The 15,401-nt window shown below is 42.8% G+C and overlaps 1 protein-coding gene across 1 annotated transcript in view; it reads left to right on the plus strand.

Moving 5' to 3' along the window:
- Window positions 1-633: 633 nt before the first annotated feature.
- The window catches only part of LOC135504700 (proline-rich transmembrane protein 4-like), a 34,442-nt gene continuing 19,674 nt past the window's right edge, over window positions 634-15,401 (plus strand). Inside the window, 1 exon segment of the mRNA XM_064923492.1 lies at window positions 634-1,420. The gene's annotated coding sequence lies outside the window, so the exon portion shown is untranslated.

The following is a 15,401-nucleotide window of genomic DNA, read 5'->3' on the forward strand; positions in this document are numbered from 1 at the left end:
TGATAACATCAAATATTGTCAATGGTGGGTGTAGCTGGTGCATGGAAGTCAGGCGCACGAGACCAGAGATGAGTGAACACGAAGCACTTTACTGAGGCAAATAGTAAGACCAGAACGCAACAGCGTCACCAAAACCAAATGCCCAAAACAAGTAAGGCAGCACACAGTACCACAAACAAAGTACCGTAAAAGGAAAACAAGACAAAACAAATGGAAAATGAAAGGTGGAGTGGCAATGTCTAGAAAACATGTAACGTAGACCGCCGACCGAACAAGGAGAGGGACCGACTTCGGTGGAAGTTGTAACACGTATGTATTAACGGAATTATCATAATGAATAAACTTAAAAAAGGTTGAACCTCAGCAAAAGAAAGACCTGTATGAGTTTATTATTACTTCTGTCAAGATAGAGACAGAGAAGAAGAAAACAAAGTTAAAAGGTGAAAGCAAAGCTCTGACTAGATTACATGTATATGAGTGGAAAATGTGATGTCAGTTTTTCTCACAAGGAAGGTTGGGAATGCAATTGTAGACACATTTATTGGTGTGGGCCCTGGTCGCTGTGCTATTGTGTAATAGTAATTGCGCCGGGCGGTTGGAGGCAATCATGTTGATATGCATGTAAACCGGAGGGGGAGGGAGAAAGAGAGAGGCAGCGAGAGATTGAGCAATCTGAAGGGTGCGTGAATTAGCGCGCTTGCTCCTGCTGGTTTGATTTGTCGTAGAGAGAACTGGCGTTGGGAATCCAAGTCAAAATCAACAGAAGACTTGTTATGCATTTTAGCCTATAGCTTGCTGCTCACCAGAGGTGGAATTGTGAGACAGAGGGCTGTGGATACGCATCCGTACCCGTGGCGACATGCATGCACGACTCATAATCTGACGCAGAGGACGTAATATCTGAGGACAGGACACAGGAGCGCAGGTACATTGGGAATGATGAAAGGCGAGTTTGAGATACATAACAACTGTATGAACAGAGGAGAAAATTCGACAGGCAATGAATTATTAATGGATAATTTAGCCATACACGCGCGCTTAAAGATACCATATTCATATGCCTTTTATAATATAATGAGTATTATTTCGGGCTATGTGTGCCACATTTTGTCAATGTGAATGAATGAAATCGAAATATTTGAGTGGCTGTGGTCGTTTTTCTATCGTTGGGAATCTCTGAGCTGTCGGGCACCGTGGGGACAGGCTGCTGCCGACATTCTCTGCCAGTTGGCTGCATCGTCGGTTCTGTAGCCTAGACCAACCTTTCGGGAAAAACGGGCAAGGACAGACGTTCCTCTCCTCCCAATGATGCGATGATAGGCCACCTGATACTACGCCAGACTATTATCCTCACGACGTCCTACTCATCTTTAAATACTAACAGACCCAGATGCCCAATTTACTATAAGAAAGAGAAGGGGTGAGTTGGACACACAATGAGAATATGATTGAGATCTTGATTGTAAATGTGGAATGCACAAATAGCCTATGGTTGGTGTGTGTGTGTGTGTGTGTGTGTGTGTGTGTGTGTGTGTGTGTGTGTGTGTGTGGTTTACACGTGCTCCTATGAAACTGAGGTCTGTCCTCTAGCTGGTAGCCTGTTGTGTGTGTTTATGCAACTAGCTCTCACAGTCTCATGTCACAATTATACATTCATCCATGTTTCTTAAACATGACACAAGTGTTTAAGGTTAAGTTTCGGCATTAACTCAGAATGGTTAAGGTTTGTGATAGGCTAAAGACTAAAATCTCAAATAGCTGTATTCAATCTGGCAACCTTTTGAATCATAGGCAGATGCTCATTGTTGCCCCTAGTGGGCGATTTCCACTTCAGCTCCCAATGTCCACAGACATGTGTAACCGGAGTGAAATGGCTAGCTAGTTAGCGAGGTGCACGCTGATAGCGTTTCAATCGGTGACGTCCCTCGCTCTGAGACCTGAAGTAGTTGTTTCCCTTGCAGGCCGCGGCTTTTGTGGGGCGATGGGTAACGATGCTTCGTGGGTGTCAGTTGTCGATGTGTGCTGAGAGTCCCTGGTTCGAGCCCAGGTAGGGGTGAGGAGAGGGACGGAAGCTATACTGTTACATTGATGCTGTTTACCCGGATCACTGGACAGAATAGTTAACATATCTGACTGACAAAACACACAGCAGACATAGAACATTACTCACAACAAACCCCAAAACCTATACTGAGAGAGCAATAGACAGAACACAGGCAGAACATTGAGAATTGTTACAAAACACTTAAGAACAACAGACAGAATACGTGTGTAGTCATAAGCGACATAAGCAAGGAAGAATAGTGGAATACACCAAGGTGCAAAATTGGTTGTGCATCAACAGTTTTTCTCTTGATATGTCAGTGACTCATTTTGGGATTGGCAGACTCCTCCTCCTCTGCCAATTAGAGTGTGTTTTCTGTGTGTCTCTCTACTCTTTCTGTATTCACATCTAAACCGGTCGTGGTCACAGCAAATGTAGGTTTGGGGGTTCCATGGGTATGATCCTCTGTATACTTCACTCATTAGTGTTGCCAAGACGACCCACATTTTACCTGTGTGTGTGTGTGCAAGTGCTTGTGTCTGTGCATGCGTGCGTGTGTGCATCAGTGTCTATCTGCAGTTAAAATAACTCCCTGTTCGAGTGAACTGTGGCTCGTCTTAGAAGAGGAGAACATCAGAGAAAGATGTCCACCTCAGACCTCGCTGAATATCTTCCTCATCCAGAGATCACAACGGGACAGCAGGACTCAGATTATTGGTTCTGGAGCCACAATAGCAAGCCTAACTCAGTGGAGCAATGAACACCTCTCTAAGGCTTCATCATGTGACTGATTCTTCTGTGTGGTCAAAGTCACATTGGACAGGGTTATAGCCCTAGACAGAGTGGCAGAGGGTCAACAACCTTTAGTGCTGGTTCATGATGGTGTGTCTATATCCGTAATAGAGTGCCTTTTACCACGTCCTTAAATACTTCACATTATGGAGATAACTGTCATGATACTGTAGGTGCACAAATACTGCATGTATCGCCTATTATTGGATCATTCAAACGGTTAATGTATTTATTACTCCACATGTTTTCTCAACATGGTATTGAGACAGAGATAGGGCATTACAGGTAATTAGAGGTGTTGGGAACACTGTGAGTGAGTTAGTGTGTGTGTGTGTCGGTGGAGGGAGGGTCTGGTCTGATAGTAAGTGGTTTGTTTACATTCCTGCACGATGGTGGAATCTTAGCGGTCGAATTGACCACGTACTTTACCCCACACACACACATTTCTCTCACCTCTCCCCTACATGACACGCTAACAGGCCATACATTTATAATAATATGCAGTAATACTTGAACTGTTCTGTTGGACTGTGGAATCGCTCTGTGTCCCTTCATGACACAGCTCTCTAGTACTATATGTCTGTCCCTCTCTCTCTCTATCACTCTCTCACTACACTCTCTGTCTATAACTGTCGTCTTGCTCTATGCCTCTCTCGTACTCCTCTCTTGATTCTCACTTTCTCTCCCACTGTCCACAAGTCTGCTATTATTAGTCTCTTGATCATTATTCCTATCTTTTCTCTTTCTCTCTCCCCATCTCAGTCTCCCACTCTCTCTTTCTCCCACTTGTTCTCTCTTTGTCACTCTCTTTCTCACACTCATTCTTTCTCTCTCTATGTCACATTATTTCTGTCAATATCCAGTTCCAGTCTTCCTGTGCCACCTTCACATTCACAGACTCCCCCATTCCCTCTCACACACACACACACACACACACACACACACACACACACACACACACACACACACACACACACACACACACACACACACACGCATATGGAGGCCAGTATGTCACCGTTCAGACTGGGGCTTTCTCGGGCAAACTCAGAGATCCCTCTGTCCACAAATAGGCTTGTCTCTGTTTCTAAAAATAATCACTAAAAGGTATGGACATTTCAGACCCTCACTCTCTGGAGTCTGACAAAAATGTGTATGTGTGTGTATGAAATATAGACAAAGAGAGTTTGGTTTTTCAGATTTAGACATTTAGTTTGAGCTTAAGGAATTCATCCTGATTTTTGCCTGTGATTTTTGGAACCCATTCGGTTTTGGAAATAAGAGTTTGCACCTGTTTCTCTATTTGTAGAAGAGATAGCAGTGCTTTCAAAAAGTATTCACACCCCTTGACTTTCACCACATTTTGTTGTGTTGCAGCATGAATTTAAAATAGACTAAATTGATATTTACATACAATACCCCACAATGTCAAAGTGGAATTATGTTTTTAGAAATGAAAAAATAAGCTGAAATGTGTTTATATTCAACACTTTTGTTATGACAAGCCTAAGTAAGTTCAGGAGTAAAAAATGTGCTTAACAAGTCACATAAGTTGCATGGACTCACTATGTCTGCAATAATAGTTTTTAGCACGATTTTTAAATAACTACCTCATCTCTGTACCTCACACATACAATTATATGTAAGGTCCCTCAGTTGAGCATTTTAAGCACAGAAAGACCAGGGAGGTTTTCCAATGGTTCGCAAAGAAGGGCACCTATTGATGGGTAAAAAAAATAAACAGACATTGAATATCCCTTTGAGCATGGTGCAATTATTAATTACACTTCGGATGGTGTATCAATACACCCAGTCACTACAAAGATACAGGCGTCCTTCCTAACTCAGTTGTCGGAGAGGAAGGAAACCACTCCGGTATTTCACCATGAGACTTAAAACAGTTACAGAATTTAATGGATGTGATAGGATAAAAGTGAGGATGAATCAACAACATTGTAGTTACTCCACAATACTAACCTAATTAACAGAGTGAAAAGAAGGAAGTCTGTACAAAATAAAAAAATATTCAAAAAAATGTCTTGTTTGCAAAAAGACACTAAAGTAAAACTGCAAAAAATTAACTTTATGTCCTGAATACAAAGTGTTATGTTTGGGGCAAATCCAACACAACAAGCATGGTAATTTCATAGCATGGTGGTGGCTGCATCATGCTATGGCTATTCTTGTCACCGGCAAGGATTAAGGAGTTATGCACAGAGCTATCCACAGGCAAAATCCTAAAGGAAAACCTGGTTCAGTCTGCTTTCAGACACTGGGAGACAAATTAACCTTTCAGCAGGACAGTAACCTAAAGCACAAGGCCAAATATACACTGGAGTTGCTCACCAAGACAACATTAAATGTTCCTGAGTGGCCTAGTTACAATTTTACATTAAATAGGCTTGAAAATCTGTGGCAAGATGTCACACCCTGATCTGTTTCAACTGTCTTTGTGATTGTCTCTACTACCCTCCAGGTGTCACCCATCTTCCCCATTATCCCCTGTGTATTTATACCCGTGTTCTATGTTTGTCTGTTGCCAGTTCATTTAGGTTTGTCTAGCCTACCAGCGTTTTTCCCTCTGTTCCTGTCTCTTGATTATTCCTGTTTTCTAGTTATCCTGGTTTTGACCTTTTCTGCATGCCCTGATCCTGAGCCTACAGCAGGTCTGGGACAGGTGGCACGTCCGGTGAACAGGTCAGGGTTCCATAGCCGCAGGCAGAACAGTTGAAACTGGAGCAGCAGCACGGCCAGGTGGACTGGGGACAGCAAGGAGTCATCATGCCAGGTAGTCCTGAGGCATGGTCCTAGGGCTCAGGTCCTCCAAGAGAGAGAAAGAAAGAAAGCGAAAGAAAGAAAAAGAGAGAATTAGAGAACGCATACTTAAATTCACACAGGACACTGGATAAGACAGGAGAAGTACTCCAGATATAACAGACTGACCCTAGCCCCTGACACATAAACTACTGCAGCATAAATACTGGAGCCTGAGACAGGAGGAGTCAGGAGACGCTGTGGCCCCATCCGATGATACCCCTGGACAGGGCCAAACAGGCAGGATATAACTCCACCCACTTTGCCAAAGCACAGCCCCCACACCACTAGAGGGATATCTTCAACTACCAACTTACCATCCTGAGACAAGGCTGAGTATAGCCCACAAAGATCTCCGCCATGGCACAACCCAAGGGGGGGCGCCAACCCAGACAAGAAGGATCACATCAGTGACTCAACCCACTCAAGTGATGCACCCCTCCTCGGGACGGCATGGAAGAGCACCAGTAAGCCAGTGGCTCAGCCCCTGTAATAGGGTTAGAGGCAAAGAATCCTAACCGGCCAGGCAGAGACAGCAAGGGCGGCTCGTTGTTCCAGAGCCTTTCCGTTCACCTTTACACTCCTGGGCCAGACAACACTCAATCATATGACCTACTGAAGAGATGAGTCTTCAGTAAAGACTTAAAGGTTGAGACCGAGTCAGCCTCTCTCACATGGGTAGGCGGACCATTCCATAAAAATGGAACTCTATAGGAGAAAGCCCTGCCTCCAGCTGTTTGCTTAGAAATTCTAGGGACAATTAGGAGGACTGCGTCTTGTGACTGTAGCGTACGTGTAGGTATGTACGGCAGGAGCAAGCCCATGTAATGCTTTGTAGGTTAGCAGTAAAACAGCAGTAAAACCTTGAAAGCCCTTGCTTTGACAGGAAGCCAGTGTAGAGAGGCTAGCACTGGAGTAATATGATCAAATTTTTTGGTTCTAGTCAGGATTCTAGCAACCGTATTTAGCACTAACTGAAGTTTATTTAGTGCTTTATCCGGGTAGCCGGAAGTCTAACCTAGAAGTTACTTCTAGTCTAACCTAGAAGTAACAAGAGCATGGATACATTTTTCTGCGTCATTTTTGGACCGAACGTTTCTGATTTTTGCAATGATACGTAGATGGAAAAAGCTGTCCTTGAAACAGTCTTGATATCTTCATCAAAAGAGAGATCAGGGTCCAGAGTAACGCCGAGATCCTTCAGTTTTATTTGAGACGACTGTACAACCAAGATTAACTGTCAGATTCAACAGAAGATCTCTTTGTTTCTTGGGACCTAGAACAAGCATCTCTGTTTTGTCCGAGTTTAAAAGTAGAATGTTTGCAGCCATCCACTTCCTTATGTCTGAAACAGGTTTTTCATGTTCTTCTGTTTTCCACTGTGATCTCAACTCATACCCCTTTATCTATGTTTGACATCCTTCTATTCTGCTTCTGCCTATCTCTCTATCTTCACTGCCCCTATCTCCCCTCCCACACCATGTTGAAATAACACCACCTGAACAAGGGAACAGTGATTCATTGTAGGTGGATTGGCCAATAGAAGGCTGGGGTCTGAGAAAAACAGATGGTTGAGTGGGAGAAGGAAATTAAACAGCGATACTACTCGGAGGAGGTGGAGATAGAGACATAACTATTTATTACCCTCTCTCTCTCTGTGTGTGTGTGTTTCTCTTTTTCTGTGTTTCTCTCTTCCATTATACCTCGCTAAAGGCGTCAGCAGGCTTCGGTTTGCTTGGCACCAAGCCGAACCCGGCTAGGTGAACCGAATGAGTGTTCTCTCATACTCCCTTAAAAGACCTTCGCTTGAAAAACTTGAAAAAACACCAAATAGTACTGTAGCCAGAATACACTTCCTCAAAATGTTACTCAATAAATGTTTTTACGTTTTTGCTGAGGAGATCTTAGTGGCACACTTTTACATCTAACTGATATGTTTGGTGCAGTATTTCCAAAGTAATTTTTTGTTGTTGCATGAAAACACTTAACACTCGTTGACCAATCACGAGGAAGGGGAGTAGACTTGGCTACCGAATTCGGCTTGCCTCGAGAAAATGTTTGCGTATACGAACAGCTAAAAAAAAAACCCTTGCTGAAGACCAAAACTGTAATGGTTTTGAAGAGGAGGTGTAGCAAGGATCGGACCAAAATGCAGCGTGGTTTCTATTCATGGTTCTTTAATAAAGAAACTATACATGAATATACTAACAAAACAATAAACGTGAGAAAACCTAAACAGCCTATCTGGTGACAACAAAACATAGAGACAGGAACAATCACCCACGAAACACTCAATGAATATGGCTGCCTAAATATGGTTCCCAATCAGAGACAACGATAAACACCTGCCTCTGATTGAGAACCACTTCAGGCAACCATAGACTTTTCTAAACAACCCCACTATACCACAATCCCAATACCTACCAAAACCCCAAGACAAAACACATCACATAATAAACCCATGTCACACCCTGGCCTGACCAAAATAATAAAGAAAACACAAAATATTAAGACCAGGGCGTGACAAAAACAAACATAAATGTCTCAATGTTGTCATAATATATGCACTATCTGTTCCGAACTGTATCGGATGGGAAGCATGCGGACGTCTTAAAACACACATTATTGACAAGATCTCCGTTGAGATTTACAATTACACATATGTATGAACACTGGCTCACATATGTTCACTCTCTTCCATGATGGTGCACACAACTGCACACACACGCGCATGCACGCGCACACACGGCATCCTTAAACATACTTACTCACGTGTCACTCCCATAACCACTTCACGCATGTGTTGTTCATGAGCAGTTGAACAGAGAATAGTATTAGTAATCGAGGTATAGAGAGAAAGTGTAGAAAGAGGCTGGGAGAAATAGAATAAGAGTTCACATATACAGTTGAAGTCAGAAGTTTACATACACTTAGGTTGGAGTCATTAAAACTCATCTTTCAACCACTCCACAATTTTCTTGTTAACAAACTATAGTTTTGGCAAGTTGGTTAGGACATATACTTTGTGCATGACACAAGTAATTGTTCCAACAATTGTTTTACAGGCAGATTATTTCACTTACAGTGAATTATATCACAATTCCAGTGGGTGAGAAGTGTACATACACTAAGTTAACTGTGCCTTTAAACAGCTTGGAAAATTACAGAAAATGAGGCCATGGCTTTAGAAGCTTCTGATAGGCTAATTGACATATTTTGAGTCAATTGGATGTGCACCTGTGGTAGTAATTCAAGGCCTACCTTCAAACTCAGTGAACTCTTTGCTTGACATCATGGGAATATCAAAAGAAATCAGACAAGACCTCAGAAATGTCTGGTTCATCCTTGGGAGCAATTTACAAACGCCTGAAGGTACCACTTTCATCTGTACAAACAATAGTACGCAAGTATGAACACCATGGGACAACGCAGCCGTCATACCGCTCAGGAAGGAGACGCATTCTGTCTAGTAGAGATGAACGTACTTTGGTGCAAAAAGTGCAAATCAATCCCAGAACAACAGAAAAGGACATTGTGAAGATGCTGGAGGAAACAGGTACAAAGTATCTATATCCACATTAAAACAAGTCCTATACCGACATAACCTGAAAGGCCGCTGAGCAAGGAAGAAGCCACTGCTCCAAAACCGCCATAAAAAAAAGCCAGACTACGATTTACAAATCCCCATGGGTACAAAGATCGTACTTTTTGGAGAAATGTCCTGTGGTCTGATGAAACAAAAATAGAACTGTTTGGCCATAATGACCATCATTATGTTTGGAGGAAAAAGGGGAGGCTTGCAAGCCGAAGAACACCATCTAAACCGTGAAGCACGGGGGTGGCAGCATCATGTTGTGGGGGTGCTTTGCTGCAGGAGGGACTGGTGCACTTCACAAAATAGATGGCATCATGAGAAAGAACAATTATGTGGACATATTGAAGCAACATCTCAAGACATCAGTCAGGAAGTTAAAGCTTGGTTCCAAATGGACAATGACCCCACGCATACTTCCAAAGTTGTTGCAAAATGGCTTAAGGACAACAAAGTCAAGGTATAGGAGTGGCCATCTCAAAGCCCTGACCTCAACCCTATAGAAAATATGTGGGCAGAACTGAGAAAGCGTGTGCGAGCAAGGAAGCCTACACACCTGACTAAGTTACACCAACTCTGTCAGGAGGAATGGGCCAAAATTCACCCAACTTAATGTGTGAAGCCTTTGGAAGGCTACCCGAAACGTTTGACCTAAGTTTAACAATTTAAAGGCAATGCCACCAAGTACTAATTAAGTGTATGTTAACTTGTGACCCACTGGGACTGTGGTGAAATAAATAAAAGCTGAAATAAATAATTTCCTCTACTATTATTCTGACGTTTCACATTCTTAAAATAAAGTGGTGATTCTAACTGACCTAAGACAGGGAATTTTTACTAGGATTAAATGTCAGGAATTGTGAAAAACTGAACATAATGTATTTGGCTAAGGTACATGTAAACTTCCAACTTCAACTGTACTAGAGAGAAGAGAGGTATTGTGTCAGAGGCTGAGAGAAAGAGACATACAAGGAGCCAATAAGATATAAAGGGATACAAATAGAGAGACAGAGTAGTGCCCATCTGCATTGGAGGAGCGAAACCTATTTTGTTCCTTTGCTCTGGTCATTATGCAGGCTTTCTGCATTATGCAATTTAAATTGCAGGCGAAGGTCCGGTGTGTGTGTACACATTTCATTGTTTGTTTGTGTGTCATGACTCACTGTAACTATACACCACACCCCTCTGTGTGTGTGCTGGTGTCGTGCCGCTTAAGCCTCTGGAAGAATTCAGTGACCGATGGCCGATGAGTAGGGTTGATCAGAACGTCCTGACAGCACAATGGCAGTCAAGCACCCAAGCTAACTGGCTAACACTGGATAGGTTGCTTGTTATTTCCAGACACAAATGAGAACACCCCACTCTTAACATTTTACTCACCCTAGCAGAGCTGGTTAGGTTGTTTTCATGTGATCCCGAGCATTTGTGAATGTAACTGTGCTGCTGGTAACAATTGAATTCCATTTTTTGCATACATTCACTGACACTGGCTATATTGAACAGGTGTTGAGCGTTTGTAAATTCATCAGTTATTCTGCACTCCGGCACACTCAGGCGAGAGTGCTCTGAAATCGGAGTTGATGGCCAGACTGAATTTACAAATGCACCCGAAATGGTTACTTGCACAGTCTTTTGTTAAGACATGTAGCTTGCTAGCTAGGTAAACAATGGACCATAATCCCAATTTATGATGTTACTACCCTGCATGAATCTGCAGGTAGCTAACCAACCAGCTTCAATGTTAGCTAGCTAACATTAGGCTATAGCTTGCCAAGCAAATTGCTCTGAGATACGAATAATACGTTCATACACGTAACATTAGTTAGCTAGCTAGCTAACAGTACACTTTAACTTGAAATAAACCACTTTCTGTCAAAATAGAAACTTGTAACTTGTTAGAAACTTGTAATATCTGAAAATGTAGCTGGCTAGACTATCTTACCCGTATACATCATTCATGGATAGACGCGTCTCCTGTCAGATGCCATGGTTACTCTTAGTTTGAAGATGTCATCCGGTGACAGGTGTCTCCGTCCTCCAGAAAGTGGAGAGCAACACTTATGCAGTTTTACTACACAATACATTTTTAAAAAGCTGCGTTACACAGGACTACCTAGACAAACTGAGCAGATCAAAAAGACAGAAGCGTGCTATATGGAAGACCAATCCAAACTCATCTCTCAGCATGTCCAGCCCACTCATTATCTCAGCCAATCATGGCTAGCAGGAAGGTTGCTGACTTTTTCTGTGGCTAAACCAACTAGGCTCGTAATTTAACAATTTCATTTGTATTTATAGATGGCTTACAAGTTTGAAATTAAGGCACATGAAAGTTCAGATGTTCAAGTGTGTTATGAGAGAGTCATGTGAATAGAGGCACTGCAGATAGTGCTGATGACTGGGAACTTGCCCCCAGTGATGAACTGGTCCATCCGAACCACACATGAACAATGGAATCTGTATTTGGAGAGCCTGTTTCTGTCCTGCCCTTGACTTTGGTGCAGGGTATGTGATGTCTATAGCCTCTTCGTTGCAAAATTCCCTGATCTTCTGTGGTTAATTTATTCACCCTCAAATGAGAGAGAAACTTATCACACAAGTCAGAGTCATACTTAAACTAAATCTTTATTCACTTATTAATATGGGATACAACACACACATATAAAGTGAATTGATTGAGTGCTCTACAATAATGATGGCTGGTCGACGAATCACTCTTAGCCCCGAGATAAAGGTATTTTACAGCCAATATACACCCCCTTCAGTCTACATGACAAACAACAGATGTATGGAATGGGTCACAAGGTTAAGATTTGTATGAAAGATACTTATAATTCACAGTAGACAGTATCTGCTGTAAAAACTATTTTCATTGTGTAAAAACCAGGGTCTGGCCCTGGTGTCATCTCTCCCTGGTACCATATAGAACATAAACATTAACTCATGCTCTGGAATGCAGTCTCTTTAGGTTTTATCACCCAAAAGACATCGTAAATCTCCTGCCAGTGTTAAATCTCAGTAAATCCTCAGTAGAACACACCCAGATGAGTGTTCTAGCAACCCATTATTCTGTTGCATAAAACAACCATTTGATGCAATAACAGTATTATAACATAATCTTGTAATTGCTCTTACACTTCTCAAAAATATAAGTTTGTTTAGCTGTGTCCAGTCCAGGTGGTGCTTGTACAGGCAGACCATCTATGACAGGAAGGATGTCAGTGTTGCACAGCAGCTGAAAACTGGTCTTGACTGAGTCTGAACCCTTTTTGGCGACAACAACACCAGGCTCCAGAGCATCGAAGCTGTAAAACAGGAAATAACAAAAAAACATAGAAGACATTACAACCTTGCATAACATCAATTCACCTCCCAAGGTTAGATAATAATAATAACCTCATACAATGCAATAAAAATGATATTCACCTGAAGTGCTGGTACTGCTAGATCTATAGCAGCGGCCTAATGTACAGTGTCAGGTGTTGTTGCCAGCCATAGCTTTCAACCAGCACCGTGCCATCCTCCAGTCCAACCAGCTGTGGGATGTTGACCCGTCTCCGTGCTGTGCTTCACAACACCAGCAATCTCAGACAAAGTGGTCACTCTGGTCTTTCTGAAGTGCTGCTTGATGAGGCCGAAGCACCAGTCGGAGGCAAGCTTGTGATCAGGAACTGAAGGTCCAGACTGTGTTGGAGCTTGTGCATGGTCCGCCAGGCACAATACCAGAGCACAAACTTGTTCTTGTTTTGGCCACTGCAGTTATCACAATTCAGGTCCACATGTGTTTCCCCAACTCCGTAGTTGGTGACAAAATAGTGCATGCAGTTGATGACTGGGCGGCTGCCTTTGCTGGATGACATGCCTTCATCAATCAAGTAGTTGACTTGTTGTGGTATTCCTTCACAGCAGACACCAAACAAGCCACACTAGTGAGGATTTAAAAAGGAGATGGGACCTGGCTGCATAGGGTCAGAAGGACGGTGCACCTGGAAACAACAAAATAACATAAAGATAAATAAAATATATTGTCTCACCCCTGTCAGTCTGTCTTTACACAGCTCGGTGAAAGGTATTTGCCTACTTTCCAATTATATATATTGTGTGTGTGTGTGTGTGTGTGTGTATCTCCATCTCTGTCCTTAATCAGTATAAAAGAGGAAATCAAAGCTGTAATGCATCCTGATGTCTTGCTTGCTGGTTCAGTAGGGGCCCCCAGAGACAACTGCAGGTCTTGACAGGTGGTCTTGCAGTCAGCAACCATCTTCTGGTAGACAGACCGCTCACTCTGAACAAGTGCTTGTTTGGGCCAACTCTCTTTTTGATGGGAGACATTAGACCATTCTCCTTGTATGACTGGTGGAGGAGAGTCAGGCGTGTTGTAGCTAGACTCTTACCCGTATACATGGATGAACGCTTCACCACAGACCCCTTTCATTAAATAAAACATCCTGTCGTTTCTTTTTAGTTTGTACAGCTTGCATGTCCCGTTGTGTCAAGTCACTCAGGTTCACATGGTCTGATTCATTTTCAGAGTCAGAGAAGCCAGCATGGTACGATCATCCTCCTGAAAGTAGTCCATTACAACCTTTTCCCACTGACCTTTGTCGATAGCGCTTGATAAATTCAGGGCAGCAATGTTATGGAGAGCAGTAGCAACACATTTGCAGTTCTCCATGTCTAACGTTGTATCTTTAGAAAAAACTGCAGCTAATTTTAAAGACGGAAGACGGCAGACCAATCCAAACTCATCTCTCGGCATGTCCAGCCCATTCATTATCTCAGCCAATCATGGCTAGCGGGAAGGTTCCTGTCTTTTTATGTGGCTAAACCAACTAGTCTATTAATTTAACAACTTTATTCGTATTTACAGATGGCATACTAGTTTGTTTTTAACCTGGCACATTTCTGCCAAATAACGCATTTTGATAAAAAATGTAAATAAACGTTCAAATGCCTCTACTGTTAAGTCGTGACTCGTGACATACGCCTGGTTTCCTGAAATTAGTTACAATTTTCTGTTACTTCCTTTCACACCGCCTGATATATAGGTCTTGGATGGCAAGGAGCTCGGCCCTATTGATGTACTGGGATGTCCACACCCACCTCACCACCTGGGGTCAGCCTGTCAGGAAGTCCAGGATCCAGTTGCAGAGGGATGTGTTCAGTCCTAGGGTCCCAAGTATGGAGGCGAGGTTGGAGGGAACTATGTTGTTGAACGCTGTGCTGCAGTCAATGCACAGCATTCTCACATAGGTATTACTCTTATCTTGGTGGATGAGAGCAGTGTGGAGTGCAATTGAGATTGCATCGTCAATGGATCTGTGGGGCGGTAGGAAAACTGGAGTGGGTCTAAGGTGTCTGGGATGATGGAGTTGATGTGTGCCATAACCAGCCTTTCAAAGCACTTCATGATTACAGATGTGAGTGCTACAGCGGTAGTCATTGTGGCAGGTAGCCTTAGAGTTCTTGGGAACAGGAATGATGGTGGTCAGCTTGAGACGTGGGGATTACAGACTGGGCCATTGCACTTATCGGAAGAGTATGGGTGTAAAACCCCACGTTCTGGCTATATTCCCAATATGGCCACCTAATCAATCCCAGCTTCCAATTGGCTCATTCATTCCCCTGTAACTATTCCCCAGGTGTTTGCTGTAAAGGAGAATGTGTTCTCAGTCAACTGACCTGGTAAAATAAGGGTTAAATAAATACGAATATTGCTTATCTCCTATTATGTATTGATTTCCTTTTCAGTCTTTATTAGGTGTGCACTGCACGGGAACAATATCTGTTTTTTTACCCTTATTTTACTGATGACTGAGAATACCGTCTCATTTACAGCAACCACCTGGGGAATAACCAGGGAGAGGAGTGGGGTGAATGAGAAAATTGTAGGCTGGGGATGATTAGGTGACCGTGATGGTATGAGGTCCAGATTGGGAATTTAGCCAGGACACCGGGGTTAACACCATGACCATTGTAATGTTTGTATGGCTGACCCCAATTAGTCGACTGGTCAATTGTTTGGTCATTAGGCTGTTGTTCGACCGAGATTGCCTCCCAAATTTTGTAACAATGTGAAGGGCTCCATATACTGTAACTCCGCATTGACATGATTGGTTGATTGTAGGTGGGGGCGGTACATCTTGTATAAACACAAAC

The sequence above is a fragment of the Oncorhynchus masou genome, chromosome 18, assembly GCF_036934945.1.
Source record: "Oncorhynchus masou masou isolate Uvic2021 chromosome 18, UVic_Omas_1.1, whole genome shotgun sequence".
Taxonomy (NCBI): domain Eukaryota; kingdom Metazoa; phylum Chordata; class Actinopteri; order Salmoniformes; family Salmonidae; genus Oncorhynchus; species Oncorhynchus masou.